Genomic DNA, 16642 nt, shown 5'->3' on the forward strand with positions numbered 1-16642 from the left:
TAATAATGCATCCTACCTCTGACTTTTTGTCTATTTAGCTTCTCAGTGGATTGGATGATGCCCAGCCACATTGGTGAGGGTGATCTTTTTTACTCTAATTCAAATGCTAATCTCTTCTGGAGATACCCTCACAGACATATCTAGAAATGTTTTACCAAATATCTGGACATCCCTTGACCCAGTCAAGTTGACACTTAAAATTAACCATTTCAGGGTACTAGCCAGATCTTTAAGGAATAATAGGGTCTATTACCTTTTATAACAGCATAAAAGGCATAAGCCTGTGGCTTCAGGACCTTCTGATTTGTGGATTTCTTGCACATGAAAGAAGAATTTACTACTATTTGAGGGTGCTGTTGTGAGAGAAATACAGACACACTGGCAGCTGGGGTACTCTCCAGTATCTTTGTTTTGGGATTATCTTGATAATGCTTACTAATTTATTAATACCAATGGGAAAGCAATCTTGAACCAAGTCTGAGTTGTCATTCTTACCAGTCTTCAAAGCCCGGCTGACCCTTTATGGCCTGACTTTATCATTCCATTTTTAGCTCTGTACTCTAGTTACCCCAATTTCTCAGACCTTCTGTCATTTTTTCTGAGGGCCTATAGTTGATTACTTGTTTGTGCTCCCTTCTGCAGGCATTTAGGATTTAGTTTACATTTTGTCATTCTAAATTTTATTGACATTTATTCTCCGTTAACTGTTTTTTCCACTCCTGATCGCTTTGCTCTTATTGATTTATAACTTCTTTTGTTTCTTTACTTTGGTAGGATTTAAAGTGGAAGGAGATATTATAAATGCATGGGCTCTCTGTCATGTTTATTCAGCTTACACCTTATATTTTAAAAATATATATTTTTATTAAATTATTATTTACATACAATAAAATCCACCCATTTTAAACTGTAAAATTTGATAACACTTGTAGACCTTAGATGTTTGATATGCCCTACTTAATAGTGAAATGCAGAATCATCATACTTGCTTATGTTGTTTTCTACCTTAAACCTTATATAGATAAATATATGCCTTTCTCCTGGAGGAGGCTGTTTGTAGCAGATGCTCTTTTAATGGCTGCTGGTAAAGCATGACAGGCACTTTGAGAGCATCTGATACATTTTTCCCAAGTAGCCCACTGTTCTCTTTGGAAATATTGGAGGGGAGCATGCAATGTATCTCTCAAAATGTCTGAACAGGTGTGTTTTCGTATTGTTTTTAACTTTAAGGCATGCGTAAATGCAAAGACCTGTATTTATTTTCAATGATAAAGTCTTTAGTAATGTGTCTTCTAGTTGGAACCACAAACTCCCAACATCTACAGAAGTCAGGCAGGTGTATAAACACAGATGTAGGAAAATAAGGAGTGGTGAATCGCAGCAGGGCGATTCCTCCTGAAGACACTCAAATTTAAAATATGTTAAGATTTATTAAATAAACAAGTAAATTTTAAAATAAGACAGATAATTAAATAAACATAAAATAAGATTAACCCAAGTCTTTAGGTGTCTATAGACTGCAGGCCACCAGGTTAACCCCTAGTATAGGAAATGGTGAGTTCTCAGAAGCTAACAGCTTCAAGAAAGAGCACATGATATCCTGCACCTAATTCTCAACTCAAAACTTGCTTAAATTTCCTATTTAATCTTGTTGTTGCTTTTTCCCTCCCTACTTCTCTAGTGCTCTCTCCTATGCCTTTGTCCCTTTCTTGTTTCCTCTTTCTCTTACCTCTCCCCTCCTTAACTCACCAAGATGTGAATGAAATGATGTGTGTTGTATATAACTGTTCTTATAAAGGTTGAATCAAGTGTAATCTCCCTATTTGGCTCATTTCCTTCATGAGAAAACCTCTGATAACGTCTCCTTGCCTGCAGCACAAAGACAATAAATGCCTACCCTGCCATTCAAGGTCTTCTTTTTTTAATTTTTAATTAATTTTTATTGATATATAGTTGATTTACAATGTTGTGTTAGTTTCAGCAGTACAGCAAAGTGAATCAGTTGTACATATACATATATCCACTCTTTTTTAGATTCTGTTCCCTTATAGGTCATTACAGAGTATTGAATAGAGTTCCCTGTGCTATATGGTAGGTCCTTATTAGTTATCTATTTTATATATAGTTGTGTGTATATTTAACTGACCGCTACTTACTTTGGCAGCCTTATCTCTTAGGACAGTAGCTCTTCCAGTATCAGAAACCCTCAAAGCCACAGCAGCCAGTGAGCATGCAACGCATACTACTTCTTCTCTACTAGTCAGCTGTATTCCTTCATTTTGCCTGCAACACACCATGAATATTGTAGGTGCTTAATAAACGAGTTGAACTGGAATTTTCCGTTATCACTTTGAAAACACATGAGTCGCACTATTACTATTTTTCAACTTAAAAATTTAAAAGCCAATTAAATTAAGTCACATTTGGCCTCCGACTCATTTTGTATTCCTTAACATCAAAATAAAGCTGTTAAAAGTACAAAAGGCATCCTGGTCTGCATTTCCAGGCCTTGTTGTCTTCCTTGTTGGATGAGACAGATGGCACTAGTTTGTTTGACTCTGGCATGTGCTTGATGGGCGTGGACAAAAAAACAAGAAAGCAAGATAGATTTCCAAGCTCAGAAATTGTTGACTAGTAGACCATAGTTCACCTTCACTGTGGAGAGCTTTTGCTGCCAACGTGTTAGTCATTTCTGGGCTCTTTTCCATTTCACACATTTGCTGTATGATTTCTTATGCTTTCATTCACACAGTGCACCCTTTCTTTCCTCAGTGCTCTGGATGGAATCTTGAGAGAGTAAACAGACATTTCTTTGCCATTTACAAAGGGCTTTGTTTGCTCAGAAAGTCCACAATTTAGACACTAATGAAATATGAAATATGCCATATTATACTTTGAAAATGACCTTGTGTCAATGTCAAATATGGAGGATGAGTGTTCTAAGAATTTCATGGTTCCTATCCAAATTTTATGGCTACTTTATAGAACCTTTTACATGCTTATGTGCCCTGATGTTTTTATAGACATTAATACACAAAGAACAATTCAGATTGTTTTAAAAAATCTAAAATCTGATTTATCTATGAGACACACTTCAGAACACAAACCAATTTTGCTATAGTAATACTGTGTCAATATTTCCTGACAGAAGACAAATGTTATTATTTCACCATTTTTACCTTTGTAAAAGTTCAGAATTTTACAAAATGACTCTTCTTTACATGTCAAAGTAGTAAGTTGATGAAAAGAAAAAAAGAACTGCAGCAATTTTTGTATCCGGTGGCAATGACGGGTAATCCACGTGTGTTGGGTTATAAATGGGGCACATACCATATTGACAACTGAAAAAACAGTGAATATGACTTTAATGGAGAAATGTATCTTTTCATCAAAATCACAGATTTTTTTTTAAAAGCTTACCTTGACTTGTTTCACTTCTTATTTAATTGGATATTCTCCATGACAGAAGGTTGAAATTAGAACGATCTAAAAGTCATCAGTCTCCCTCTAGTAATTTATTAACTGGAACATAGACTAAATAGCTGGGGAGTTAGTTAGTACTCAGCAAAATTGGGAAAGAGAAAAAAATTATGCTTCAGGTTTTCCACCTTTTCTAAGCCCTTTTCTAGATCTCCTTTCCTATTGGCCACTCCCCCCCCCGCCCCCCAGAGTCACTCCATATACTCATACTGTCTGAGCCCTTTTCATAGAGGAATCTGATAAATTCCTTCAGGGTAGGCGCTTAGGAATTTAATGTGCTATCGTGGTCAGGAGAATTAGAAATCAACAAAAGAACCCAAGAGGAAAAATAATGAAGACAATTCATAAGTTAGTAATTGTGGGATTTAAAGAAACAATTTAGGGAGAACTTTAATATCAAGATACAAATGACAGGTCTTTCTCTGAGATGGTGTCCATAACCTTATGAAGAAACAGTAGTGTTGGACTTACGTTTTATGTGTGAGCTGGAGCTTGTGATCAACTGGCACAGCTTTGGTTTTCTGGGTGTTTTAGCTTGTGTGTTCCCAGTAATTATTCACTGTTTCTAAGAGGATGCTATACCTAACAGTTCTGCTCTACTTCCTGCTGTGCACCATTCCTAGTGCTAGCCACCTTATTATCTTCCAAAGGCAAGAGCATATTCCATAGAATCTTTCTTCACTTATCCCTATATGAGCAATTTTCCAAAATAACTGACCCTCTCAACTCCTCCTGTGAAGCAAACTGATTCCCATGGGACACTTAATTCCCTGGCTAATCCCTAAAATGACCAAAATATATATTTTTTCTATCAATTTAGTTGTTTGTTCCCAAACCTTTTATGCCAGTTAGACTTGTTATTGTAATTTTATAATTTAATTCAATCATATGCAAACTATGAAAAATATCTGAAATAGTATACAAATATGAGAGTAAAAAGGAGTTTTGTTAGCCTATAAAAAACAAATTGAATGCTTTGCACAGACCCAATAACTGTTAGTCAGAAAAAATTGAGTTAGAATATATAGGGCAAAAATAAATTACCAAAATTAAAGGAATTCTGGAATCAGATTGCTTTGTAAATTTCTTTAGGGTTTTTTTTTTCATTTTAAAAATATGAAACTGGAAATTATGGGCAATATGTTATGGATATGGTTTATGCAAGACATAGAATTCTAATGGACCCACAGTCAAAGAAAAGCATTGGTCCTACATCAAAGAATTGCCATATAGATGTGCATTTATATGTTAAATGTTTAAAATTATTTACAGTATATTTGTAACATTTTTAAGAGCTCAATTTAATCTTTTATTATTATTACCTAAATGGCCCCTTCTGATGCAGTCACCTCGGAGGAACAGGCTTCTATGAAATGTCAGTGGAGGGGAGGTCCTTTGGCTGACAAACCGATGTCACATGAAGTCGGAGCGTATGCTCTGAAGTGAGTGAAGAAAAGGCTGCCGATTTAAGAAAAGAGTCCCCCCTTACTGGATAAATAATTCCTGAAATCCCTTCTGTACAGCATGACTATTTTTTAGAGAAAACTTAATATGTAAATATCTCTAGGAAATATATCTAGGAAAGAGAATATCTCTAGGAAATATATCTAGGGAAGAGTATATACAAAGCAGTAAGTGATTGAGATCAGATTTTAAAAGTAAGGAAGAGAGGAAGCACTCTGGTATCTGTGGTATCCCAAGGGGAGTGTAAAAAGTAAAAATTCAGAATGGGGGGTTGGTTGTCTTTGTTGTGATTGGGCTGAATCCAAACCTTGCTAGATGAAGTAAGAATAGTCAGCATTTATACTGCATTTCATCAAGAGTCAAACCATGAAATATGTGCTTGGAAGACCAAGCAACAAGCAGCAGCGGAGGAAACAAGCTCCCGCCAGGTGCAAATATCTTCTTCTTCCTTTGACAATGGTTTGGTAGTTCTTGCTTTTCTCTTCCAAGTAAAATATAAACTCCATGGACAGGAAGCACATTCCTCATGGCTAGAAGAAAGCCTGACATATTGATGATATTCCAAATTTTTTATTGAATCATGGCTTGAACTTTTTCTCTACTTTATTAATTCATCCCCCCTTTGTCTTTTCCCTACCTTTTGGTTCTGACAGTGGTCCTCAGACCCTCCCATGGTCAATGAAGACAGTCACGATACCAATTAGCACCCTGCATGATATTTAAAATTATTTTTTGGATCCTTGAGTAGAATGCATTAGACGAGTAGGAATGAATATACCACAATTATTTTAGATCAGGGTTCCGGGAAGCAGATGCCCAGACAAGGATTTGTATACAAATGATTTGGGAGAATGCTCCCAGGAGAAACAGGTAAGGGAGTGGGAGAAGGAGGAAACTAAGCAAAGAGCAATTTCAGGTGTTATCCTAGCCTCAGCCTGATCCCATGAACTCTACAGTTGAAAGACTGCAGTGTATTTTCCTCCTCCAGGCAAGGGAAGGCTCTTATACCCTGTCTTCAGTCACTTATTGGCTACCAGTCTCCCAGGGGCTATGCAAACTTTAAGGTTCTTCCAGGAAAGTGGTTTCTAGAAGTCCACAGCAATCCTCTAAAGAATGTTGCTGGGATGAGCTGTTAACAGGTGACATAAAGAGGCTGCAGTGAGGATACACAAGACCAGTAAGAGGGGTCCAGGGGAGCTGGGCAGAGTGTAAGGCATCCCCTAATGCCTAAAGCTTTGGTGAGCAAAAGACTCCTATGTTACCTTCTGGTCTGATTGGTAAGGTGGATACATGAGCACACAGTGTTCTTTGGAGTTCCTGATGCTGTCACCCGTACCATGTGGAAATCTGCTAGTGACTCACACCAAAATGCTTTCAGGTTTGGATTCTGCATCCATAGGTCTATTTGACTGTAGGTCACCACCATTCTAGGAGAGAATATCCACCTAATTACACTCAATTAATCTACACTTTTCTTAGATTGGGCGAGGAACATTTTTGTTTCCCAAAATAAGTTCCATTTGGTAAGTTGTGAAAATTAAGATGACCCACTGTCAACTTGAATGTGCACTGAAGTTTGGTTTCCTACTAATTACTGTAATCCATCTCCCAGCTCCCCACAGACAACATAAATGAGAAAAATGATTATTTTTATGTTATTTAAGTTATAAATATTCTCTAGAACCTAATATATAGTTCAAGATAGACTTCTAAAAATGATGTGGTAAGGATGCCAGTCTTGTTTTTTTAAAGGATGAAACACTTTTTTTTTATTGTTTTAAGTGCCTAAAACAAATGGCTTCCCATTGCTCTTAGAGAAACACCAAAATTCTTAATATGACCCCCCCGCATCCTCTCCTACAACATCTAATACTTCTCCCTTGCTAGGTCTACCTGATGCAGCCACAGCCTCCTTTTAGTAAGGATGCCAATCTTACCATGAGTATATTAACATCTGTTCTACTTTTTCGTTAATCCTTTTGCCATTCCTATTACTATTTATAAAAAAGTAACTTTTTTTTGAGAAATATAACTCTAGTTTATTTTTCACTTAGATGTAAACAAAATGGTCATGTAATTATAACCTCTTTACATATAATATATAGAATACATATATATAAGTATATACGTCTGGAGGTCAACATTATAGCAAACAATCAAAGCACAAACATGCTTTATCAAGAAATAATTGTTTTACAAACACATAGATACAGAGAAAAGAGTAGTGGTTACCGGGGCGAAGGGGTAGGAGTGACGGCAAAATGGATAAAGGGATAAACCGTATGGTGACAAATGGAAACTAAATATTTGGTGGTGAGCCCACTGAGGTGTGTACAAAAGTCAAAATATAATGTTTACACTTGAAACTCGTATAATGTTATAAACCAATGTTGCCTCAATAAAAAAATAATTGTTTTAAATGTTATACTGTACAGTGAACAAAAAAGTCACAAAGCTCATGTACCTTCACTATTCTGTTATCTTTGTACGATTATAAAATCAAAGTATTTATTCAATTTTTTTCTTAGCAAACTAATATTGTTGCCAAGCAGACTCCGAGAGATTATTCACAAGTTGGCTATGGGAAGGAAATTCTTTTCTTGGGCTGCACTGCGTGGCTTGCAGGATCTTAGTTCCCTGACCAGGGATTGAACCTGTGTCCCCTGCAGTGGAGTCCCAACCACTGGACCACCAGAGAATTCCCAAGGGAGGAACTTCTATAAACTAATATATCTATAGGTAGAAAAAAGGAGGTGTTAGAAGGCAGCAGAATTATCAACAACTAAGCATACCTGATGAACCGCTGGTCTTGTTGTAATCTTTAATATAAAACAGTGAAACAATCAATGAGTCAGTAAAGTACGATGTATTCATGGCACTGTTTATTCAAATATAATTTTGATAGATATCCTTCAACAGTAGTTAATTATTTTCAAACTGTATTTTGATAAATAGCAGTTATTTGGAAATTACACTAATGGAGAAGTATTTCGTTTCTGAAAATAGTAGAAAAATGAAACACTTATCTGTCTGTCTTGAAGTAGCACAAGATTGCTTTGGTGTTAATGTGCACATATGCCACAAATCACTAGAATATTTTAGGTGTATTTCTGATCAGCAGGGTGAAGATGTAACATGTCTTAAGAAAGTTTTCAGTTTGGGTAACATCCAAATTTTTAAATTCAAGCAGAGTGTGAGGGAGCACAGTATCCCCTCGGAGGGTTACCAATAGTAGATACAAGTGTCCACTCTGCTGGACATATAACACACCTCCGCACGTTTCAAAACATGTACTGTGTGACCACAGAACCTGTCAGGCCAGGAGCGCTTCTGAATGTGTTTATCAAGGTGGTTAATTAGAATAAAAACACATAAAGAGGACTCATAGACTGGAAGGTACTTACCACCGACATTGGTTTTCTGATGAAGCCTACACCTCAAGGAGGCAAGAAAGTAAATAATAATTCTGCTGCAGGTTCCCCAGTGAAGAAATTCCTCTCTAGCACTCATCATTAGTCTTCCCACTTGATAGAATTCACAGCGGTGTGGTTTCTGAGTTAGGGTGATTCCACTAGATTGTGAATTCCAGAACAGCAGGGAATCTGACTTTGCGTTCACTGCTCAGTCTCCAACATTTAGGTGAGTGGCTGGAAGATACCCATCTTATGATATGATTAGTTGAATGAACAAATTATTTAGTATCACTCTCCATGAAATAAGAAAGTGACAGTGAAATCAACTATTGGGTAATGGACCCAGGAATAAACAGAAATGGTATTCTGTGGAGCAGAAACAGAGAAGAAAGCCAGGAGCAGAGGACGATCATGCTGAAGCATGATGAGAGCTGTAAGAACCAACTACATGCAAAACCAGTCTGCAGACCTGGAGTTTGCGGGTTCTTAGTTTATTGGTCTCCTAGGAGTCAGCTTCTCTGATATGCAGTAAATGAAATAGGAAAGATGTAAATTTGTCTCCCGAGTTGCATGTATTGTGGTAGCACTTAATCCCTGAAAAGTTACACAGAACTCAAAATAAGCAATTGCAGAAGAAACACTGGAACTGCAATAGGGGGATAATAACATTATTATTAAATAGCGTATCTCTAACGTTCCTACAGGTAACTTAGGATGTGTTCTGGGGAAGGGGAACACTGGCTCCCTCTGGAGGAACAGCTCTCAACCTTCTCTTCATAACCCATGTGACAGATGACACTCACCGGCAGGACACACTCTCAAAGGTATGTCCATGGTTATTCATAGTATTATACCATTTATAACTGAATCGGGTGCACTGAAAATTCATGTTCACATTTTAAAAAGTGACCTTATTATGTGGATAATTTTGAATTTAAAACCGTAAATCACTGGGAATTGTGTTTCCAGCTATAGTGGAGTATCTGTTACTAGACTCACCTTCTTACAGTAAATTACTGTAAGATTGAACAAAATATGTAAGACAACTGTATCTAGAACTGAACAACAGGAGAGGGAGACTGTGATCCTTGAGAAAAAACAAACACATGAGGCTTGTCCCACATTGTCTCACGCTTTCTACCACATTAAGGAGATAGAAGCCAAGAGTAGTGAAGAAACTGAATTGAGAGTGCAGACATGGGAGATAGGGGTTGCTGAAACATCTGGAATTTGTGAAGGACGTTACCAGAGAACAGGAAGCCAGGTGTGGAGGTAAGGGAGGAGGACAGAAGTCTGTGTGAGCCTTCAGTGTAGTTCATCAGGGGCTGAGATGTGCATTCACAAAGCAAGATCTGTAAGGCTAAGCCAAGAATCATTGCTTTGGGTCAAAGAGCTAAACAGAAGTACCGAAGATTGCAGAGGACTGTAAGATATTAGAGTTCTGTCCCAGTCAGAGTGGAGAGACCACATAAAGACCAGCCTTAAGAGTAAAGACCATACACTAAAATAAGAACTGCCCTTTAGACTAAAGAACACATTCTAAAGTGAGGGATGCACCCTAGGACTAGGAGCAAAACAAACAGCCTCAGTCTCACGACAGAAGGAAACTCAGTTCTACAGAAAAGCATAGGAAAAGGTGAAAATGTAGATAAATAAAAGACTACCTTTTTATTCCTTCTATTAATTTTATGTAAAATATTAACTATAAGAAGACTATAATAAATTAGGATACATAAAAAGTTAATAAATGAATTGATGTGGAAGGTTAGAATATTCATTTAACATAAAATAAATCAGAAAAAGAGAAAGAGAGGAACAAAAGCCAGATGGGACTATGAGAACATAAATATCAAAATAGTAGACATAAACACAACTAGGTCAAAAATTATGATACATGTATATGGACTGAACACTCCGATTATAAGATTGGATGGAAAAGAAAACCCAACTCTTTGCTGGCTACAAAAGATTCGTTTTAATGATAAAGACACAGAGAAGAAGAAAGTAAGAGAATGGAAAAAAGATTTATCATGCAAATAGTACATATAAAAGCAACAGGGAGTGTGTTACTATCAGACAAAGTAATCTTCAAGACTAGGAGTATCAGCAGAAATGGGGAAGACTAATTCATAATGATAAAACAGCTAATTAATCAAGAACACATAATAGTTGTAAATGTATATCTACATTTACTACATATCTACAAAATACAAAACCTGGCAGAACTAATGGGAAAAATACATAGATCCATAATTGTAACTGGAGATTACAATACCCTTCTCTCAGTAGTTAAGAAATAAAAATATAGAAGATTTGAACAATATATAACTAACATGACCTAATTGAAATTTATAAACAATAGATCCAACAACTGCAGAAAAGACCTTATTTTCAAGTACATGTGGAAGAATCTTTAAGAGGGATAATATGCTGGGCCATAAACAGAAGTCTCAATGCCTTCTAAAAAATGGAAATTATAGAGCATATATTCTCTGAGCACAACTGAGTTCTTAGAAGTAAAACAAAAATATATATGAAAAATCCTCAAATATTTGGAAATTGAACAACATTCTTCTACATAAACCATGGATCAAAGAAGAATCATAAGGAAGTAAAGAATTTCAAACTGAATGTTAAGGTGTTAGGGAAAATAAAATATGTCAATATCGGTTGAGTGCTGTTAAAGCAATACTTAAAAGAAGATGTATAGCTTTACATGCTATGCTATACATTAAAAAGGAAAAACTGGCTTAAAATGAATGGTTTAATCTCCCAACTTAATAAACTTGTGAGAGAAGAGTAAATTAAAACCAAAGTAAGTAAATGAGAAGAAAAAAGCAAAGATAAAGGCAGAAAATAATGAAATTAAAAACAAAAAAATAAATAACAAAGTAAAAAGTTGCATTTAAAAAAATGTAAACTCTAGCAAGAATAATCAAGAATAAAAACATTAAAAAAATCTTACCAATTACCAAAATTATCAGAATTAGGAATGAAAGATAGGATATCACTACAGAGTCTATAGATATTGCAAGGAATATTATACACAAATTTATCCAAATAAATTCAACAAATTTAAATGACCTACTCGAATATCTTTAAAAACACAACTTACTAATACTTAAATGTGATGAAATATAAAATCTAAATTGTCCGATATTTGTTGAAATAATTAAATTTTAAAATCAAAATCTTCTAGAAAGAAAATCCATCCCGGAGAGTTTCATTGATTAATTTTATCATATATTTAAGGAACATATAAACCAATCTCATGTACAATATATCAGAAAATAAGAGGAGAGGGGAAGACTTCCCAATACATTTTGTGAAGCCAGCCTAACCCTGATGCCAAAATCTGACATCAATATTGAAAGAAAGGAAGACACCAATGACTCTGATGAATGTAGAACCAAAACTTAGCAAAATAAGTTAGTTAATAAATTAAATATAGCAATACATTATTAAGAAGGTTTATCTCAGGAATGCTACTTTTGTTGCTTTTCAAAATTGAATCAGTGAGATCCACAACATGGACAAAATTATAAAGGAAAAGGATTGTGTCAACAATAAAAAGCATTTAGCAAAATCCAATATTCAATCATTTTAAAGCTCTTGGCAGAGTAGAAATAGAATTTATTTTTTTCAATCTTATTAATAACAATTTAAAAAATTCTATAACTAGCATAATACTTATTTGTGAAATTTTTATACTTCTCTCTTAAGACTGTGAATAAGCAAGTACGTACACTCCACTTCTATTCAATATTTTACTGAACGTTCTAGCCGATACAATAAAGTAAGGAAAAAAATGGCATAATAATTAAATGGAAGATAGGAGGTGAACTGTCTTTATTTGTGGACAACAAGATTTTGTACATAGATTGGGAAACTACAAAAAAATTACTACAAATAATAAGTTACAATTTAGCATTGTAACAGTATAAAGGGTTAATATACAAAAGTTGTATTTTTGTATGTTTTGTGTATTAGTATATAAAATCTTTGTATTTCTAATGTTACCAAGCAATTGAAAAACTATAAAAAATATTCCATTTTAGTAACATCAAAAAACAAAAAATGCTTAAAATCAATTTAATGAAAGATGTGTAAGACTTCTTAACTAAAAACCGCAAATTATTACTGAGAGAAATTAATGAAAATGAAAAATTAATAATCAGTAATGAAAAATTCATGAAATGGAGAGAAACGCTGTTTTTATACATTATGAAAATTCAACAGTATTAAAATACCTTATTTTCCTCAAGTCAATCTGTAGACTTAATGCAGTCCCAATTAAAAGCTCATCAAATATTTTGTATAAATTGACCACATGATTTTAAAATTTGTAGGAAAACAGAACTCTACAATAGTGAATCTTTAAAAAATATAAATTTGGAGGATTAAAACATGAGACTTTTAAGAATTTAGCAGAAAATATGGGAGCATATATTAAAGCATATTAGGGGAGGAAAAGATTACTTTTGACCCAAAAGCACTTATCATAAATCAGTACCAACAACAAAGATAGTTAATTGGACTTTATCAAAATTAAAAACTTCTGTTGCCAAAAAACCCATTAGGAAAATATAACAGCAAGACATAAACTGAAAAAAAAATTATTTTACATATATCTGACAAATGTTCTGTATCCACAGATGTTTTGGTGAAAACCTGCTTTCTGTTCTAAGGTTTGTTGGATTTGCTGGTGAACTAACCACTCGTCTCACACGAATAAACAGCTTTAATCATTCTTTAATGAAAGGTGATTTAACTTAATTTTAATATAGAATCATTAGAAGGAAAAGAATCCAAATATTAGAAAAACGTAACAGGGTATATACATCACCGAATTGGGCCGACACCTACTTCCAGATGCAAACAGCAGCTGTGAAGTCCCGAGTAACAGCAATCTGGAATCAAAATTGGGAAGGGTCCCGGGCAGTGCGTCCAACCCACAGGTGAGACTTCAGATTGGAGTTCTGGGGGCTTCTGTTTATAATTCCAGGCCACAAACTGATATTATCAGTTTGCGCCAAAAAATGCAGCTCTGGTTCAATTATAACAATGGTGTTAATTTCATCATGTGAGTCACAAGATTTTCCAGACCCTGGGGAGCCGGCTAGGTCCCCAGGGCTCAAGAAATTCCAAGACCCACTCCCTTTCTTATCGTAAGCGCCGTTTGACTTGCTAGCAGCAATTGTTAGGTGTGCGAGCAGGTGTGCAGTCCAGGCAAAGTCACAGGTCGGTCAGAGGCCTGCTTCTGCCTCTGAAGCCTGAGCGAGACTACTTTATTAATTTTCCCATCAACATGCAAATCAACAATTAAAAGTCAAACACCCGATAAAACGTGGACAAAACACTTAGACACCTCACAAGAGAAGATGTAGCCCTAGCCAATAAAGGCATTAAATGATTCTTCACATTATTAGTCATCTGGAAAACACAAATTAAAGCAACAGAACATGAGATACCATATCACACTCAGTAGAATGGCTACTACTACTAATTGACAATACCAATTATTGGCAAGGCTGTAGAGCAACTAGGATTTTCACCTGTGTTGATGAGAGCGTAAAAACGATTACTATGGACAGATATCTGGCAGCTTTGTTAATGATATTAAACACGTACTTACCCTATTACTCAGAAATCCCACTCCTAGGTATTTATATGAGAGAAATGAAAACATATGTCCACAAAAATACTCGATAAATAATGTTCATTGAAGCTTAATTCATAGTTGCCCCAAATTGAAAACAACCCAATGTTCCTCTACAAGAGAATTAGTAAACAAAATGAATTATATTCATATAGTGGAATACTATTCAGCAATAAAAACGAATAAACTACTGAAACACTCAATGTGGATAAACCTCAAAATTTTTACATTGAAGAGTTAAAGTTATATATCAAAGATCACTGTGCTTTTATACAGTTCGGGTTCCATCCCGAAAGCATGTTTGTAACTCCGATTTGTTCCTAAGTCCAACAAAGTTAGCCTAGGTACCCAACTAACACAATCGGTTATATAGTACTGTAATAGGTTTATAATACTTTTCACGCAAATAATAAATAAAAAATAAACACAAAAAAATAAAGCATTTTTAATCTTACAGTACAGAACCTTGAAAAGTGCAGTAGTACAGTACAACAGCTGGCATACAGGGGCTGGCATCGAGGAAACAGGTGAGAAGAGTTACTGACTGGAGGAGGGAGAGGAGTGGGAGATGGTAGAGCTGAAGGATCGTCAGCGGTAGGAGACGGAGGGCAAGCTGCAATTTCACTCACGCCTGACGCGGATGGCACGGGTTCTGGTTCCTTGCTGGATCCAATTCTATCTACCCTCTTGAAAAAATGATCCAGTGATGTCTGGGTAGTTTTTTTTTTCCCCCATCATAGATGACACGGTAGCACTGGATCGCATTCTGAATGGCTGCTGCAACCTTCCTGTACCATTCTACGTTCGAGTTCTGTGCCTCAGAAACTAACAGTGCTTCCTCAAGTAAAGAAAATCCCCTTGCCATTTCCTGCGTCGTGAATCTCTTTGGTTCTTCAGTTACTTCTTCTTCCTCTTGTCTCTCTCTGTCCTTTCTCTGGGCCTCCAGTTCCATCAGGTCTTCATTAGTAAGCTCCACATTCACATCTTTGAAATTTCACAACTTGAAGGTTCCTATGTAGGGGACTTACTGTACAGTTCAGGAACAGGCAAATCGATCTATGGTGTTAGAAATGAGAACTGAAGTCACGTTAGCATCATGGAAGCATAAAATGGCCCTAATTTTATCCCCACCGCCAAGAAGAATTCAGCATCCATCCTCAGACAAAAGTGCTATTGAGGCAGCTGTGGAATCCAGCCCCAAACGCCAAGGGACCCAGGAGGAGTCTCACATGTGTGATAGGCAGACAGACCTCCCAGCAATGGACACTGCCATAGCCCATGAACTAGTTCCAGCCCCTCATGGCGATGGGCCAGGATCCCCTGGAAAACATTGTCTTAGGTAATCACCAGAGATGAAAGAGGCTTTGTGGAAGTCCAGGTTTTCAGAGGAGAATTTGCAACACTCTTCAAAAAATTACAAATTTGGACATGTTGGAGTGGAAGGCAGTTATGAAGCCTAGAGGAGGTGAATGCTACTTTAAAAATGAAGAGAGCAACACAAAACTTCAAGGAACGTGAAAAAAATCAAGATAACATGATACCATCAAAGGATCACAATAATCTCCCAGTAACCAAACCCAAAGACAGGCAGATCTGCCCTTTCCCCGATAAAGAATTTTAAAAAGGTGTTTTAATGAAACTCAGTGAGCTACCAGAAAACAAGAATTCAAGAAATCAGGAAAACAATACACAAACCAAATGAATTTAACAAAGAGACAGAATTTTTAAAAAGAGAACCAAACAGAAATTCTGGAACTAAAAAATACTATGAATACAATGGAAAATGTAATAGAGAGCATCACGAATAGAATGGATCAAGCAGAAGACAGAATCTGTGCATTAGAAGACAGGAACTTTGAAATTTTTCCATTCAGAGGAGAACACGTTTTTTAAAATGAAAAAAGAGTGAAGAAAACCAATGCAACATACGAGATACTATCCCAAGAACCAATGTGTGAATAATTAGAGTTCCAAAAGGAGAAGGTTGGGAGAGGGGACAGAAATATAGCTTAAAGAAATAATGATAGAAATAATGGCAAATCTGGGGAGAGATTTGGATATCCAAATTTATGAAGCTCATAGGTCACCAAACAAAATCAGCTTCAAGAGATCCTCTCCAAGATACATTATCATAGATATAATGTTATATGATATATGTTATATGTTATATATAACTGTCAAAAATCAAAGACAAAGAATCTTAAAATCTGTAAGAGAAAAAAAAGCTTGTAACTTACAAAGGACCCCCCCCCCCCCCCAGCATAAGGCTCTCAACAGATTTCTTAGCCAAAGCTTTGCAGGTCAGGAAAGAAAGGGATGATATATTCACAGCATTGAAAGAAAAAAATTGTCAACCAAGAACACTTAATCTGACAAAACTGTCCTTCAGAAATGGAGAGATAAAGACTTCCCCAGACAAATAGAAGCTGAGGGAATTCATCAGTGCTAGACGTGCCTTACAAGAAACAGACAAATAAAAGCTGAGGGAAGTAAAAGCTGAGGGAATTCATCAGTGCTAGACATGCCTTGCAAGAAACACTGAAAGTTCTTCCAGCTGAAATGAAAGGATGCTAATTCGCAACAGGAAATCATGAAAATATACAACACACTGGTAATGTAAGTATAT

Source organism: Lagenorhynchus albirostris, chromosome 6 (genome assembly GCF_949774975.1).
Source record: "Lagenorhynchus albirostris chromosome 6, mLagAlb1.1, whole genome shotgun sequence".
NCBI lineage: Eukaryota > Metazoa > Chordata > Mammalia > Artiodactyla > Delphinidae > Lagenorhynchus > Lagenorhynchus albirostris.